The sequence below is a fragment of the Erythrolamprus reginae genome, chromosome 2 (genome assembly GCF_031021105.1).
Source record: "Erythrolamprus reginae isolate rEryReg1 chromosome 2, rEryReg1.hap1, whole genome shotgun sequence".
NCBI classification, from domain to species: Eukaryota; Metazoa; Chordata; class Lepidosauria; order Squamata; family Dipsadidae; genus Erythrolamprus; species Erythrolamprus reginae.
This window is the reverse complement of record NC_091951.1, coordinates 228,284,700-228,299,628: the sequence shown is the minus strand read 5'-3', so window position 1 is coordinate 228,299,628 and position 14,929 is coordinate 228,284,700. Positions and strand designations below refer to the sequence as shown.

Below are 14,929 nucleotides of genomic sequence, written 5' to 3'. Positions count from 1 at the left end.
ATCTGTCCTTCAACTACTTTTAGCCCATACTTCTGGGGTGTGGCTGAATTAATTGTTTCCTTTCTACTTATATTTACTGTTCTGCCTTTCATTCATCCCTTTTTTTATGTCCCAGCATAAAATAATGTACAACTTTTATCCCCCCCCCTTAAGTTAGTTATTAAATTATTTCAAAAACTTTCTTAAATTCCATCAGCTAAGACCCAGAATGTTTGCTGAAAAAACAAACAAACATTCCTGTGTATAATAGTGGGCTTCTATTGGTTTTGTTATATGAAAATGAGACTTGGGTACTTAAGGAGAAACATAAAAGTGTGGGAGGGGGGTGAGCCCAATGGCTCACTGGTTAAAGAAGCTAAACTTTTCAGTTGGAAAGCTGACAGCCTGGGTTCAAGACCCAAGTGCTCACTTAACAAGTTGATCTCTTGTTTGCACCAACTCCTTTCCACCTAGTAGTTCAAAAGCATGCAACTACAAGTAGATAAATAGGTACCATTTTGATGGGAAGGTAACAGCTTTCTGTGCTCCTCAGTGTACAGTCATGCTGTCCAGGCGGGGGTTCCTACTCACCGCCACTACTGGCGTGATGAGGACACAGCTCTGGGTGATTAGCGTGCGCACGTGCACATCTGAGCGAGATTTTGCTTCTGCGTATGCGCAGGAGGCAAAATCTCGTGAGAGGTTTGCATGGCCGCCTGAGATTTTGGCAATTTTGTTTGCTTCCGTGCATGCACAGAAGCAAAAAAGGCAAAAAACCACTGAAATCTCATGCACAAGCGTGTCCTCTCCCACCAGTCGCCTGTACACAGGCGGTACACAGTGTGGCGCGTACCAGTTAGCAACCCATTACTGATGCTGTCCACATGGCCACAGAAAGGTTTTCAAACAACGCCGGTTCCCTTGGCTAAGAAATGGAGATGAGCACTGCTCCCTAGAGTTGGTCATGACTGGAAAGATTAGATTAGATTAGATTTATTGGATTTATATGCCGCCCCTCTCTGTAGACTCGGGGTGGCTCACAATAATGGTAAAAAACAATACATAGTAACAAATCTAATATTTAGCAATCTAAATTACAGTTTTAGGTTAAAAAATCCAAAAGAAACCCCAATATATAAAAAACAAGCACACAGTCGAATCATACACAGAAACTACATGGGCAAGGGGGAGATGTTTCAATTCCCCCATGCCTGACGGCTGAGGTGGGTTTTAAGGAGTTCCCTAAAGGCAAGGAGGGTGGGGGCAGTTCTAATCTCGGGGGGAGCTGGTTCCAGAGGGTCGGAGCCACCACAGTGAAGGCTCTTCCCCTGGGTCCCGCTAGACGACATTGTTTAGTCGACGGGACCTGGAGAAGACCCACTCTGTGGGACCTAACCGGTCGCTGGGATTTGTGCGGCAGAAGGCGGTCCCAGAGATATTTTGGTCTGATGCCATGTAGGGCTTTATAGGTTATAACCAACACTTTGAATTGTGACCGGAAACTGATCGGCAACCAGTGCAGACTGCGGAGTGTTGGAGTAACATGGGCATATTTAGAGAAGGCCATGATTGCTCTCGCAGCTGCATTCTGCATGATGTGAGGTAAAGGAGAAAACTTTACCTTACGTTGAACAGGTTACTAAGGGAAATGTGTCTGATAAAAACAAGAAGAATTCAGATCAAGAATGAACGAGCGCTGAAGAATGTGGCTAAGGAACTAAACCGAGTACAAAAGAAGAAGGCTGACATGATCCGGCCATATGGCAAGAATGAACGAGGAAGAAACGGTAAAACAAATGCATGAAGGAAAAGTGAATGGGCTTAAAGGAAAGGGAAAACCAAGGATGACGTGGCTGATACAGTTCATGCAATCTTCTCAAAGAGGCACATGACAAATCAAAATAGCAAAAGATGATGCATGAACCACAATGCAGAAGTGTTGAAAACATGGCTTGGCAAGGCTAAAAAGGTATGGGGAGAGAGAGAGATCCTGATGAATGGGACTCAGGTTGACCAGATTTTATTTAGGTTTTGTTTTACCTTCTGCCTCTAATTTAGTTGGTTAATTAACTTTTTTTCCAATGCTGTGCACAATCGTCTCTTTCTAAAAGGGAACAGCTTTGGGAGGTAAGTACACATATATTAGGTTTGGAGGTGTAAAGGAAATGCTGGATATTAGATTGGCAGCTCCATCTGTTAATTCTTCATTGCCCGGATCAATAATAATATTACTATTTGTTCTGATCAGCTGGTGCTTGAACTAACATGGGAATGGCAAATCAACAGGATATGCACAGATGCATTCATTTTTTATAGGGCTTTCCTAGGAGGCCCCACTCCCACCCCTCTCAAAAAATCCCTGGAGATTGCATTCAGACCTTGTGGCAAGAAAAGTCACAAAGCTATCAGTGAAATATAAGAGCGGTTACAAAATGACAGGCCATATGGCATAATTCACGGTTATGGCAGGTCATTCAGCAAAAATGGCTTGGGCTTTAGTCACTATAAATAAATTAGTGATTCCGTGATTAGTGACAGGCGTAATGCCCAGGGGACCCACTTTTTATTTTGGGGCACCCAACAGTTACAACAAAAGTGGGACAATTTCACGCACAAAGAGATAAGTGGGTTCCTGGAAGGAATGTGGATGGTTGCAAATTTATTATTGTTTATTGGCTTTGAACACTGTCACAAAGGCTCCTGGCAGTTAGCCTCATAAAGGCATAAAAACATGGAACAACACAGATATAAAATCGATAAAAACATAATAAAAATAATTGGTCAATGACTAAACATCACCCATGGCGCCTTATGCAGAATATGTTAGGCCTATTTTAGTGGAATAATTAATCCTCCTCTTGCTGGTGCCCGTTGTGATGTTTTGCACGCACACATCCCCTCCTGTGATTTGGCTTCCACACATGCACAGAGGGATGACTTTCCTTCCGCGAATGCGCAGAGGTGAAAATTGCCCAAAAATTAGGAAAAAAAGATGGCGGTGCACACGGTCCCGTAAAAACAGCACCAGACCCGTCACACCAAATTGCATCATCGGTGGGCCACTACAGAAGCGGCACACTGGACCACACCGGCAGGAACCTACCTCTGCCCCAGACTCAAAATGCTAAATTCTAAAGACAGAGAATGCAAAAACTAATGAACAAAATCAGTTCTATTCACTTCAGCAGGAGAAATTTAAACCCACTAAATCAGTGGAACTAAAATGGCTGGGTCATCCCCGCGGGTAAAAGATAAAACCGGGAGCAGGTATAAACGTGTCTACTTTAAAATTCACTGAGATGAAATGTCAGAATATGAGAAAAATGAAATTGCAGCATGGGACTAAAAATATTACAAGGATCCCTGACAAACCAGGCCTGCCAGGTGTGTGACACTTTGCATTACTTTAGCAGTCACAAGCAGGCAGTAGAATTAGCTTTATCAAGCATCTAGCAGTCTTTCACAACCTTGCCAACTTCAGGCTATATGGACTGTATAGACTTCAACTCCCAGAATTCCCTAGGCAGCATGTTGCTGAGATAGAGAAACACTGTTCTAGTGCACTACAGATTGTACATTCAAAAAAGCTTTGCTCTAGTTTATAAACCAGAAATTGAAAAGGTCCAGTTTGGTAGGCAAAAACCTGACAATTCAGATTTCTGGCAACTGCCCAGAAGAAGAAAAAAAACCTTAATTATATCAAATTTAGGGCTAGATTTGCAAATTAATCAACAAAAATTATTACATTTCAATATTTGCATTAGCTTATTTTGCCATAGACGAAATGAATACATAAACATTAGCTTCTTTGCTTGCTTCTGTGTATCTTTTAAGCTTTTTGGAATGAAGTCAGAAAGGAATGCCTTCAATAATTTTTTTTCTCTGAAATATTGAATTATTTTAAAAAAAATAAATCCTGAAATATTGAAATATTTCCTGAAAATCTGAAATATTTTACATCTGAGTTGTTCAAGAAAGGGGAATCCATCAACCCCAAATTATATGGAAATGAGTCAGTGACAAGCCCATTAATGATAACTTTTAAAAAAGCAAAAAACGGCCAGAAGGTTCAGCTAAAACGAAAAGACAGTTTAAAATGTAGCTTACATCCAACAAGATTTAAGGAAATGGACAACTTGAAAATAATTGAGCAATACAGAGGTAAGAGACCAAACAAAGCCTGTAAATGCCGCATTCCAGAAATACTCAGGGGGTGGGGGAAAGGGAGGGGGGGTGTTTGAAGTTTGCCGAGTTTGAAATAGAGGGAAAAAGAGGTTATACTACCAATCCCCACCATAGTTTCTAGCCCTACAGCTTTATTAGGAACATTTCCTCTCCTTTCCCCCCCCCCCTCAATTCGAGCACCTAACGAAAACCTGACTTTTTAAAAGCCCATCATTCAAGCCCCGGGGAGGCGATGGGGGTGTTTGTGGAGAGACTTCTCTTTCCCTCAGCGAAGGCACCGCAAGGATTCCGTAGGGAACAGCTGAGCGAGCCCTGTCACTTCGCGCACGGGGCGGGCGGGCGTCCTTTCAACGCAGGGGCAAAAAACATTGCTTTCCTTTCCCGCGCAGGGCGCAAAAAAAAACCCCCTCGCAAACGCACCTTTCGGGCTCCTCGCTTCCCCACCGAAGCGGAGAAAAGGCACCTCACAGAACACGCCGCACGTGCACGGCAAGGGCTCCGAGCAAAGCGCCCTGCCCCCAAAACAAAAGCCAGGCGGGCTCAGCCTTTTTTTTTTTTTTGCCTGTTCCTAAGAAGAAATCTTGTGCAAAGTCGCCTCCTGCTCTTCCCCGCGGTGCAAACGCGGCTCCTCGGCCGCTGCCACGAGGACTCCCGAGGGCGCTTTGGGGGCCAAGGTCTCGCTCCGAAAGGAAGGCACCCGAGAATGAATGGGCGCCTGTCTCTTGCCTCAGCAAACGTCATTCGTGGGGAAGCTGCCTCCTGCCAACAACCCCAGGCGAGAGGAAACTTCGCCTTCTTGGCGTTGCGGAGCGGCGGCGGATCCCGGTGTGCACCCGCGGCCAAGAAGGGAGCGCCGCGGCAAACTTACCGTCCCAGACATACGGCTGCAGCGCCATAAGCCGAAGCTCCTGGCTAAGGCGAGCGGGGCTATCCGTTCTGCTTCCCCACCGGCCGACGCTCCCCGAGCGCCCCGCCGGCTTAGGAAGCGGGACAACTTGGGGCGCCGTGCACGCGTGTGCGCCTCAGCCGCGGAAGATTGGCCGGCGGCTCCTCCTCCTCCCGCTGCTGCAGCAGCGAAGGAATCCTCCATCTCCTCCTTCCTCCGCCCCCCCCCAAGAGTTGCCCGCCCCGCCTTCTTGCCCCCCCCCCCCCCAGCACCGGAGGAAGCGCGCCTGGGCTTTCCCTCAGAAGCGCCTGGTTAGCTGGTGTCTCTGAGGAGAGTGGCGTCTTAGGTGCCAAAAAGGCACTAAGAGTTGTTAACCTAATCTTGCCTGGCTTCTTCCCTGGCAATATTACACTGCTAACCAGAGCATACAAAACATTTGCCAGACCAATCCTCGAAAACAGCTCACCCGTCTGGAACCAGCACTGCATATCGGAGATTAATACAATTGAGAGAGTCCAGAAATATTTCACAAGAAGATTCCTTCGCTGCTCTGCTGGCAGCAGAATACAGTGGTACCTCTACTTAAGAGCTTAATTCATTCCGTGACCAGGTTCTTAAGTAGAAAAGTTCTTAAGTAGAAGCAATAGGAATCAATGTAAAAGCAAATAATGCGTGCAAACCCATTAAGAAAGAAATAAAAGCTCGGAATTTGGGTGGGAGGAGGACAGTTGCTGCCGAAGGAAGAAAGTAATGTGAGGGGAATAAAAAAAATGCAAAACTTTAAGGCTTAAAAAAAAGAGGGACTCTTGAGGCGGTGCCCCGAGAAAGGAAAATGCTTTGTTCGCTCTGGACTGCCAAAGCCTCCTTAAGCGCCACTGAAAGGCTCCTCTGGCAGCCCAAAAAAGCCCAAGATGGCAGGGATTAAAGGGGGAATGGCAAAAAACTGGCCGGGCCTTCGTGCCGTTCTCAAATTTCCTGGGAAACTTTTCCGGGCTCAGGTTCTTAAGTAGAAAATGGTTCTTAAGTAGAGGCAAAAAAATCTTGAATACTTGGTTCTTATGTAGAAAAGTTCTTAAGTAGAGGTGTTCTTAAGTAGAGGTACCCCTGTACCTCATTCCACCAGACTTGAAATTTTGGGCTTAGAAAACCTAGAGCTACCTCACCTTTGATCTGTTCTAAATGTAGTTCATAAAATCATCTATTACAATGTCCTACCGGTTAATGATTTTTTCAGCTTCCTCAACAACGCACATGCACAAAATAGATTCAAACTCAATGTCGACCGCTCGAAACTGAACTGCAGAAAATACCACTTCAGCAACAGAGTGATCAATGCCTGGAATGCACTACCTGACTCTCTGGTTTCTTCCCCAAACCCCCAAAACTTTAATCTTAGACTGTCTACAGTCGACCTCACCCCATTCCTAGGTCTGTAAGGGGGGGAGGGCATAAGAGCACCACTGTGCCTACTGTCCCTGTCCTACTATCCTATTGTCCAAATTTACCCATACCTACTTGTTTTTGTTTAAGTTTATACCATACTTATTATCTTGTACATGTTTTGACAAATCAATCAATTTGTTGTGGCAGGCACAGCGAGCCATCGCTGTCGCCTCCAGGTTTCTCAGCAATTGTTTTAAGGAAGGTTTTGCGTTGCTGCCAGTTAGATCTTTAAAAATAAAGCAGAGCTTTGCACACTCCTAGAATTTCCCCCTGCTAGGAAAAGCAGTTAATTCCCCGTACTAGGGAATTCTGGGGAGTTAAAAGTCCACCTGTCTTAAAGGAACCGAGTTGGAGAATCATTGTTTTACAGTAGTCTTCCACTTAGGCCCTCGATTGAATAGAATATAATTCTTTATTGGCCAAGTGTGATTGAACACACAAGGAATTTGTGTTTGGTGCATATGCTCTCAGTGTACATAAAAAGACAAGATACATTGGTCAAGAATCATAAGCTGCAACACTTAATGATTGTCATAGAGTACAAATAAGCAATCAAATCATGTTAGGAAGCAAGCAATGTAAATCATAAGGACACAAACAACAAAGTTACAGTCATACAGTCATTTGTGGGAGGAGATGGGTGATGGGAACGATGAGAAGATTAATGATGAGTCTGGCTTCTCCATTGACTTTGGTTGTTAGACGGTCACAAAAGGTGATCCCATAACCAGGGAACACTGCAACTGTCATAAGTACATGCCAGTGGCCAAGTATCTAAATTTTGATCACGTGTCCAGAAAGGTGCTACAGTGGTCATAAATGTGAGAAAAGGTCATAAGTCACATTTTTCATTGCCACTGTAACTTCAAATGGTCACTAAACAAATAATTGTAAGTTGAGGACTACCTGTGTAGACTTGTTTTCATCTTTTCACCAATTCCAATTGTTACTCTTATCTTGCTCATGGGGGAAGTTCTCTCTCCACCAGATTTCTTTAGTGTAACTTTCTATTGCCTCCCTCTTCTTGTTCAATTTTTTTCTTTCTCTTCCCCCTCCTTTCCCCCTCTCCTTTGCAATCTTACCTGCTGCCTCTTTCTTCCCTTCTTTTTTCACTTGTAGTTTTGCCCAGTTCATCCTGGTTCTGTTTTGGATGCAAGCTTATTATTGTATCAAATGACAATCCAAACGATCCTAAAACTAGAAGAAAACTATGACTTTCAATGGCACTGCTCGGATGTGTCTTATTCAGCCTCAGAAACAAGGTTGGCGGGTGTGTGGTGTGCATCTTTATTGTTTCCAATCAGAACAAGTTAAGGAAACTTGAAATTTCCTGGCTTTGCTGCCTCTTTCATCTGTTGGTGGAATCAATGGCAGATCACTCTCTACCACTAAATGCTCTGTCTTACACATTGGTAAAAAGAATCAGAATACTAAATATAATCATGGAGGAAATGAACTTGTTGATGACCCTCACTCTGTCAAAGACCTTGGAGTACTCATATCCAATGACCTAAGTCCTAGAGCTCACTGTAACAACATTGCCAAAAAAAAGCTTTAAGAGTTGTTAACCTAATCCCTCGCAGCTTCTTCTTTGGTAACATTGATCTGCTAACCAGAGCATACAAAACATTTGTCAGACCAATCCTAGAATACAGCTCACTTGTATGGATCCCACATTGCATATCTGACAACACAATTGAGAGAGTTCAGAAATATTTCACAAGAAGAATCCTTCACTCCTCTTTCCACAACAAAATACCTTACCAGAATTGAAATACTTTGACTACACAACTTACAACTCTGTCGCCTCCATTCCGACTTACCTATAATTCATAAAATCATATACCAAAATGTCCTACCTGTTAATGACTACTTCACCTTCAACCGCAACAACACATGAGCACACAATAGATTTAAACTAAATGTTAACCGCTCTAAATTAGACTGTAAAAAATACGACTGCAGCAATAGAGTAATCAACGTCTAGAATGCACTACCTGACTCTGTGGTTTCTACTCCTAACCCCAAAACCTTAAACCATAGATTATTTACAATTGACCTCTCCCCCTTTCTAAGAGGTCTGTAAGGGGCGTGCAGAAGCGCACCATTGTGCCTACCCTCCCTCTCCTACTGTTCTATTGTCTTTTGTCATTACTTTTTATCATTACTTTCTAATGTTATGTTGATACAAATTACCATCCTATAATTGATAAACAAACAAACAAACAAACAAACAAATAAAGGCCCCTGAAGCTGACAGTAGATCTGAAGATCAGCGGTTCAAATCTCATCACCGGCTCAAGGTTGACTCAGCCTTCCATCCTTCCGAGGTGGGTAAAATGAGGACCCAGATTGTGGGGGCAATATGCTGGCTCTGTTAAAAAGTGCTATTGCTAACATGTTGTAAGCCGCCCTGAGTTTAAGGAGAAGGGCGGCATAAAAATTGAATAAATAAAATTAAAAATAAATAAATAAATAAAAAAAAATATAGGATGGGCTGGGGATGGATCAGTTTAAGCACATGCTTTGAAAGACAGGCTTGGCTACCAATTGAGCCATTCGAATAACAATTTGCAGCCACGGAACAGCATTGGGCCTGGGATCTGTTGGCTGAGGTCACAGGTGGAGAATAGGAGACGGAAGATGCATTGGGGTCCTGTCTCATTCCAGGATGGACACTTGTCCTTTTTGACCAGGCAGTCATGCTATTTTTGGATATGAGTTTAGCACTTTTAAAAAAAAAAATATTTTTATTGAATAATTTTAAAAGCAACATGTGTGTACAAATATACATACCGGTATATACAAATCAAACATCCATCAAACTCCATATAACATCAACATATAAACATAATTTGACAAAAACATAAACAATTGATATTAATATTTTTTGCAGCATTACGTACCATTGTATTTTCTAGGTTACTGTACCATTAATTCCTTCACTTATCTATCTTCAAATATTTTTATTCTATTACTATTTCCATCTTCTTAAATCATTTATCAATCTCTATCTACTTGCCCTCTTATATTCTGTGTTTCTTGTTGGTTGTTTTATTTGATTTTTTTGCATCCTAACCAATTATACCAGTTCTCCTAAATTTTATAAAATTCTGTTTCCGCTTAATCTTGTAATTCCATTGTTAATTACAATTATTGAGACATTCTCTCCCAAAGCTGTTCTAAACTTTAAAGATGATAACCAGTACTCTGACTTCAAACTAGATGTAAAGAATTGGTGTGTGCAGAAACTTAATTTTTTGGGGGGTTCATATTTTTATTACTTTATCAAGATGAAACACAGAAATACAAAGAAAAATGAAAATAATGAAAAAATAGGGGAGGAAAAAGGGAAGAGAAAAAAGTGTAGGGTAAAGGGGAGAAGAAGAAGAAAAACATTGACTTTGACTTCATTTGTTGTGGTAGAATAAGGTGATAACATATAACCTCAACCTTTTACATAAAAATCTCTACTAGCCGTTTATACCAGCAAATCCATCCAACCAGCAAAACCAAAATCCCCCCCTTTATTTTCTTTAATCAAAGCAGTCGATTTAATCATCTCTGCTAACTCCATCAGCATTTGCAACCATTCATCCATGATGGGAATCAAAGTGTCCGTCCATTTTTATGCATATTCTTGCTGCTGTCAGAAACCTGGTTTCTTGGTTTCAGTCAAAACATTGCCAACTACGATCTGATCTCAACTGACTGGTTTCCAAAGGAGCTTCACCCAGAATAATCAAACTATATAGGAAGTTAAAATGGCTGAATGTGTAATGTTTTTCAGTAAATTGTACTGTTGGTTAAATAGATGCCTTTTTAAAAAAAATCTCCCAATTCACCTGTGCACTAAGGATGATGGGCAGCTTCTTGAAGTATTCATTCACTGTAAAGCCACTGTGCCTTGTCTGTTCAACTCTTAATTGAGTGAAACAGTGAATCAAAAGGCAACATTTTTTTTGAACCAAGAGATATCTCCAATGGGCTAACTTTAAGAATGTGCCCAAAATCTAGGACCCATGACTCTTGTGGAACTGAAATTAGCAAAGTTGTGGTTGCTTTTCTGTTTAAATAAAGAAGTAACTCTAAAATGATGACTCAGTGAGTCACGGGTTGTCTAGTCATTATTAAAGATGGAAATGAATGGCACAACTGGTTGTCATACTATGGACATAAAAAAACCAAGGGTCACTAGAGGCATTACAGGAAAAATAAAAACAACAATGGCCTTAAATATAGATTTTATTCCCAATGTTTGATGTTTTAGCAAGTGAAACATTTAATATATTTCTCTCTCTCTCTCTCTCTCCCTCCCTCCCTCCCTCCCTATCTATCTATCTATCTATCTATCTATCTATCTATCTATCTATCTATCTATCTATCTATCTATCAACATTTTGAACACTTATTCTACCGCTTGAAATACTGTAAAGCAGGGTTGTCAAACTGAAGGCCCGGGGGCCGGGTGTACACGGTGCTTAAATCTGGCCTGTGGAAACAGCGAAGGACCGGCCCATGGTGTTATCATGGTGGGGAGCTGTTCTCCAAAGTACCAGAAGGCCATACAAGGAATAATAAGGAGGAACTTTCTGACAGTGAGAACGATCAACCAGTGGAACAGCTTGCCTGCGGAGATTGTGAATACTCCAACACTGGAGACTTTCAAGGGGAGATTGGACTGCCATTTGTCTGAAATAGTGTAGGACTCCTGCTTGACCTGGGGGTTGGACTAGATGACCTACAAGACTCCTTTCAACTCTAATAATCTAATCTAATCTAATTGCTTTGGCTGTAGACATAGCAGTTTTTTTAACTCCTAGAAACCTGAAAATTTAAGGCAGATTGAAAGAAGGACCCCCATTTTGAGGTTTGATAAATACGTATCATTTGTAATTGTTTCAAAGCTACAAAGCTAATTGGAAACACTCAGCCTTTTATGAGTATGGGATTACAATTCCCATAATTCCCACCTATCAATGATAATCATGCGACAGTGAGAAAGGAATCAGTTTTTGATATATGCAACTGCAAACAGATTTTGTTAAATTTTATTGTTAGACATGAAGTACAATGTAACTGTCAATTTATCCTGTGATAAGATGGGCGATCAATAAATTTTATGAACAAACAAACAAATTCTTAGTTATATACTCTTACTGTGTTATACATCAGGTTCTCTATGTTAGTAATATGATAGGAGGGAAACCATGTTAATTTATGGGAGCAAGAAATTCAAAGGAGTTTAATTTCATGTTTTCAGATTTAACAAATACTGTATTATTTATGTTAGAAATAGGAAGGGAGGACTACTGCAGTTTTCACACTTTCAAAATCCATGTCATTGTACAAACCTATCTAGCGTTTCTATCTAGCAGGAAGGAAAGGGGCAGGTTAGTCGCACAGGAAATAGAAAGTTGCCTGTTTTAGCAAAATCTAAAAATAGTTTTTTCAGTTTCATGGGCAATCTGTCAAAATGACACAATCGCATGCAATCCAAAAACCAAATGAATGCTATATTGTTTTTGTATGTAATTATTATGTAATTTCGTGCATAATTATTTGAAAAATACAGAAGGATTTGGGAAGCCAGTCCAAACTAGAAGAAAGGGTAGGGGAAAATAATAGTGAATGAATTGCCGCCTCTGGAGTCTACAGCTCCAGGCCAATGTGAGTCAGTCTGCTTTGAATAATGGATTCCTGGGAACTGTGGTTCTGTGGAAGAAGAGAGGCATATGCTACCATAATATGCATGTGAATGAAACTGCATAGACAAAACTTTCGAAACTTTGGATTGAATTGTCGTAATGATGCTGATAGCATCCAGCTCTATTGTTCCTTACCATTTAATTCCAAAGAATCAGTGGATAACTTTGAATATCACCCTGGCTAATGGCATAGGAAACAATAAAAAAGCTGAGATTAAGGTTAAATGTTGTGCTGCTGTTGCCAAAAGGAAATTGGAATAAGTTTTGCAGCACAGTGATTATAGCGAGTGATGCATTTCCACAATTATAGCCAGAACACCTATTGTGAGGATTTGTATGCCAGTTGGGTTTGCAACAGTTATTCACATTTTGGTTTCAGCCCATCTTTACTCTTGCACCACACTCTTTATATTGCTAAGTATTTGGAAGTTGCAGTTGGGTGTAAAATGTAGCAATTAGCCTGGCAGCCATGCATATTATGCAATTTAGGGTGGGCTTGGCAATAAAGCACCTATAGACCACAAACCTTCTATAGTTGCAAAATTGGATTGACAATTCCGAAATGAAATCCAGTCAATAATAATAGTAATGAAAAAAATGTGGCTGAAAACTTACAAGAACTCATACAAAAATAAGGCTTTCTCCACGACGGTTTGAGTTGTTGGTATTCTCACACAAAAGTCCATTGGAATTGGACAGCTAGTAAATTCAAATGAGATTTCAATGAGATTTTGTGGGAGTTGTGCACACATGCACAAGGCAGGGCACGTGTGGAGGTATGTATGCATGCACAGGGGTCATGCATGCATTGCATTTTGGGGGTTCAGATGCACATGCATGCATTTGCGCATGCCCGCGTGCACTTTGGGTACTCTTTCCAGAAAAGTTAGCTATCACTGCGCTAGTCCAAACTGGCTCTCACTATTCAGTATGTGATGGTCAGTCTAATCCAGTATTTTTTCAATCTTGGCAACTTTAAGATGCTTGTACTTCAACTTGAAGTCTAGACCAGTGTTTCCCAACCTTGGCAACTTGAAGATATTTGGACTTCAACTCCCAGAATTCCCCAGCCAGCGAATGCTGGCTGGGGAATTCTGGGAGTTGAAGTCTAGATATCTTCAAATTGCCAAGGTTGGGAAATACTGGTCTAGACATCTTGAAGTTGTGAAGATTGAAGAAAATACTAATTGATACAGGAGTCCGCTTACTGTATTATTCCGCATTTGCACCAACAGAGCTATTTTGAGAGCCATTTAGAAATCTGGATTGCGTTTACTTATTAATAGGCTTAATTCCCCCACTGTTTCTGTTGGTTAAATGATCTGACAAATGTCAATAGCTTACTTATTTCAACTAATAGATCTATGGTATGAAATGATGGGCTAATATTAATGTGCTTTTGTATATAAGTAATCCATGAATTTATGGACTGTTTTTAACTCCTTTGTTAACATAAAAGGGAACACTTAAACAACACAATATAACTCCAAGTAAATCAAACTTCTGTGAAATCAAACTGTCCACTTAGGAAGCAACACTGATTGACAGTCAATTTCACATGCTGTTGGGCACATTCAACTTTGTACAGAACGAAGTATTCAATGAGAATATTTCATTCATTCAGATCTAGGATGTGTTATTTGAGTGTTCCCTTTATTTATTTATTTTTGAGCAGTATATAATTTTTTTTTAAAAAGGAAATGATTAATGATAGCTCCCGTGATCCATTTTTACCCTTATAAAAAAAAAGAGATAAAGCCACAAATATTGCCAAGCATTTTGATAGTGGTTCCTTGGGTTTCAAAGGGTTGGAAGAAAGCTATTCTTCTGGCATCTCTGCCAGTCTGGTATCCTTGTTTAACTTCTCTTGGTGTGCCTTAATCTTTTTTTTTTTTTTTTAATATCCATGTAGATTCTTTCAAAGGATCCTCAAACTGAGCAGAAGCCCGAACAGCCACTGTACCCATCTCTTAGTTCTGGGCATCAGGCGAAAAACAGACCCCCTGCTTTACATACCTACCAAGGACAGTAGTTGCTAAGAAAGCCAAGAAGAATGGCTCTTTTGACTGAATGCGTAGCTTTTGCTTTTGAAGGCAGTAGTGATGGAGCAGGGCACCGCAGGCCATGTGACAAGGGCTGATTCACAAACGAGCTTTGTCATATGCCACTACCCGGACACCTGCAGCTGCTCCAGTGTGCTGCTCACAATAGGGGCACTTTATTTGGAGTCTAGTCTCGCAAAGAGGGAACAAGCGAACATAAAAAGGCAAAGTTTTTGCTGATTAAGTCATCGAATCCCCTCTAAATAAAGCTGCGGGTCAAACTCTTCCCTTCAGTCAAGTGTTTGTCTGGAAGTTTGTAAGTGACTGAATCATAGAGATGATTCTCTATTTTCTTAACCTCAATTTATTCTATTCTGATCAAAACTGACATAAAATTCTTCAACAGAATGCCTTGGAGTTTGAGTGGAATAAAAAATATGCCATTCTATGGGGACAGAGAAGCATTGGGCTGTTTTAGTACTGTGCTTTGACGTGACTGAGGCTTGTAGTCTTTATAGTTCAGGTTTGATTGAGGTACTGCATATAATAGGTGACTTTTTCCCTTTTAAAATATTTATTTATTTATTAATTAATTATTATTATTATTATTAATTAGATTTGTATGCCGCCCCTCTCCGCAGACTCGGGGCGGCTCACAACAGTGACAAAAACAATATATACTGACA

The 14,929-nt window shown here is 41.0% G+C and overlaps 1 protein-coding gene across 1 annotated transcript in view; it reads right to left on the bottom strand.

The window, feature by feature from the left end:
- PRAG1 (PEAK1 related, kinase-activating pseudokinase 1) overlaps positions 1-5,278 on the bottom strand; it is a 57,250-nt gene extending 51,972 nt beyond the window's left edge. The window contains exon 1 of the mRNA XM_070742171.1: positions 5,033-5,278. The gene's annotated coding sequence lies outside the window, so the exon portion shown is untranslated. The remainder of the gene's footprint in view (positions 1-5,032) is intronic.
- Between the last annotated feature and the right edge of the window lie 9,651 nt (positions 5,279-14,929).